Source organism: Mandrillus leucophaeus, unplaced genomic scaffold (genome assembly GCF_000951045.1).
Source record: "Mandrillus leucophaeus isolate KB7577 unplaced genomic scaffold, Mleu.le_1.0 Scaffold1589, whole genome shotgun sequence".
Lineage (NCBI taxonomy): Eukaryota > Metazoa > Chordata > Mammalia > Primates > Cercopithecidae > Mandrillus > Mandrillus leucophaeus.
In genome coordinates this window covers 108,698-112,300 of record NW_012101575.1, presented here as the reverse complement: position 1 = coordinate 112,300, position 3,603 = coordinate 108,698, and positions in this window count along the sequence as shown.

Here is a 3,603-nt window from a genome sequence, read left to right as displayed (position 1 = left end):
TTTTTTTTTTTTTTTTTTTTTTTTTTTTTAAGATAGAGCCTCACTCTGTTGCCCAGGCTGGAGTCCAGTGGCACAATCTCGGCTGGGCTCACTGCAACTTCTGTCTCCCAGTTTCAAGCTATTTTCATGTCCCATCCTCCCGAATAGCTGGGATTACAGAAATGCACCACCATGCCCAGCTAATTTTTTGTAATTTTAGTAGAGATGTGGTTTCACTATGTTGGCAAGCCTGGTTTCGAATTCCTGGCCTCAAGTGATCCACCCACCTCAGCCTCCCAAAGGGCTGCGATTTTAGGCATGAGCACCCAGCCAGTTTCTTCTTTTTAAGTTTTTAGTAAGGCTAAGTCTTCTGGTTGAACAAAGAAGTTATTTTTTTCTTTTGTGGAAAAGGGCACTATTTTATTTTCATCATTTTAAAAGGTCTTTTGAATCTGACCTACATTTCAAATGTGGCAGAGCGAGGTGTGTCTGACTCCCTATTTCCCACCATGGCCTGGATTAGACTTTTTAAGGTTTCTTTGGTAGTTCCTTTGGACAAGGGGCTTGGAATAAAAAAATCTATAGCCAATTAAATATTCTAGGCCAGACAGAATGGAGGTGGGAAGGCACTCATTAGTCCTTAAGTGGGTAGATCAAGAGGTCAGGAGATCGAGACTACTCTGGCTAACATGGTGTAACCCTATCTCTACTAAAAATACAAAAAATTAACCTGGTGTGGTGGCGGGTGCCTGTTGTCCCAGCTATTTGGGAGGCTGAGGCAGGAGAATCACTTGAACCCAGGAGGCAGAGGTTGCAGTAAGCCGAGATCACACCACTGTACTCCAGCCTGGTTGATAGAGCGAGACTCCATCTCAAAGAAAAACTAATATTTTAAAGCAGTATAAAAATAAAAAAGTAAAGACCGAAATAAGGTTACATATGTTAAGAAACATTAAGTACATAGAATAATACTATATTGGGGGAAAACATTGCTTCCACAGACCTCTAGGACAAAACACTTTAGCATCAAGACTGCAACAACAGTCAGAATTGGAGGTGAAAAAGTCACAGAAGCTGATGAAGGAGCTAAAGGAGATAGCAACTATCCCAGGTCTTTTTAGAGGGAGAAAAGTTAAAAGCAGCAAAACACAGCAGTTGAAACTCTAAGACACCAATCTCAGAAGTTTTAAAAGAATCTCATTATTGTATCAAAATCAAAATTTTCCTTTTTTTTTTTTGAAATGGAGTCTCACTCTATAACCCAGGCTGGAGTGCAGTGGGGCAATCTTGGCTCACTGCAACCTCCGCCTCCCAGGTTCCAGTCATTCTCCTGCCTCAGCCTCCCAAATAGCTTAGCTGGGATTACAGGTATGTACCACTGCTTCTGGCTAATTTTTGTATTTGTAGTAGGGATGGGGTTTTATCATTTTGGCCAGGCTGGTCTTGAACTCCTGACCTCAAGTGATCCACCTACCTCGACCTCCCAAAGTACCGGAATTATAGAAACAAGTCATTGCATCCAGCCTCAAAAACAAAATTTCTATAATTTAGCAAATCAATAATTAAAAAAAAAAAACAGTTTCAATATGTAGACCATTTTCTAGAAAGTCTACCACAAACAATTTTTCTTCAATTATAGCAGGTTTAATCATGCACAAAATTTCTTTTATAAATTCCTGTTCACAAACCTTACCTTGACTTACACAGGCTCCCTATAACATGCTTGAGCTTTCTAACTTCACCTATACTATACCTTTCTTAGATAATTAGTCAATTTACTCTAGGACAAGAATTTATCATGCAAGATCCTTTTTCATACAAAGTTACTCTTTCTTTTTATCCCTCCCTGAAAAAACATATATCTTCCACCTGTAACTCTCCTCATATCTCTCTTTATTTACTGGTTTCCTCATATTTTGAACCTCTCTTTTAATAACTTCCAAATTAGACAAAAATTATTTTCCCAATAAAGATTGCATTTGTTTGACACATTTGATATATACCTAGGAAGCAAGAAATTATAAGCTGCCCACTAGACATTGGTGTTGTAGGAGGCAGAAATAAATTATTTAGGTGGACAGTGAGGGTAAAGCAAGCCCTGGGAGAAAACTTTCCTTCTAATGGAAAGCAGATCAAAAATAACCCCCTTTCTAATGTCATGCAGCTCAAAGAAATCCTTTCCTTTCCAACAAAAGGCAGCCTGAAAGTTCAGGCTGTAAAACACAGATTAGACAGCTGGGGCACAGAAGGGAAGTGGGGGGAGTCTCCTGGGTAATCTCCAAGCTTCACACTTATACAATGAGCCCCTGTAAAACAAGGCGCCTTAATAAGCATATTCCCTTCCCTCTAGGCACACTAAGATAGGGAAGCTAAAAGCAGACTAGGGGAATGCCTAGAGCTGCAAGAAGATGTCTGGAAACAGACACAGAAACTCACCCTCCCAGATAAGCAAAACAAAGAAACACAGGCTAAGAGTAAAAGCTAACAGACAACTCTGCTCTCTACAGATAGAACAACTGGTCCCAACTAAATCTTCAGGCCTTGGGAAGATAAGGCACTCCCCCTCACTAGCCTATTCATACAAACCCTGACATTTTTACTCCAACTTGGCAGCCTGCCCGAGCCCCTCTCTGTGATGGAGGGCTATTCTTTTCTTTTTGCTATTAAACTCTTGCTCCAAACTCTCTCTCTCTGTGTGTGTGTGTGTGTGTGTGTATCCATGACCTCAATCTCCTTGGCCGTTGGAGCAAGGACCTTGGAATTTACCCCGGACAAGGAGGGTGCTTCATTGGCATTCTATAGATGAAAACCATTCTACAATTTTATGATTTTAACTAAACAAAAAGTTCACTAGTTAAAGTCATTTTAACCATTTTAAAGCCTACCAACATTAGTGGCTTGCCTTAGTACAAATCATAAGTAAAATTTTAGAAAAGACAACATTCTCTTCAAACTAACAGATATAAACTAGTCTTATTTGTTTAATTTATGAGTGGTCTTTTATTTATAAGCCAAATTGATAGCATGGTAGACACAAAACATACCTCACAAACTAAGTGACTTACGCAAAACAGCTGGATACAAGTTATTTACAAAACCAAGACTTGTCTACCTGGCTAAACTTTATTTGCCCCAATAGGCATGAAAGACAGGAAGAGGTAGGGAAGGAGATACCAAAACATGAAATAAGGAAGGAAGGGGGTGGGCCATGTTGCTCAAAGGGAGACCCCAGTATTATCTGGAGCTTTACTAGAGAGCTCACTCAGCAGTGGAGACACCAGAAAGATGTTCAACTGGCCACTTGTCCGCCAGTACAAAAGCTATCCATCAGGTTAAGGGTATGGGATGCTTGATAATTTTGTTACAGGAGTTATTAAGAAATTATTTTAGGCAGATAGAGAGGAAAAGGGGTTCTTGGAACATTTTTGTTTTTTTTAAAGCAGCTCCAGAAATGTTTCTTTTCTGGAAGGAAAGTCCCAGCCCTTAGAGCCAGGCTGGCAAGCTTTGATATACAAATACAGACCATTAGAAACTGGGTCCACCCAAACATGGCGATTCCTGCAGTCTTCTCCTTGTCCCCACTATGACTGGCCACATGGCCACCCCCGCATATCCCAATGTGTG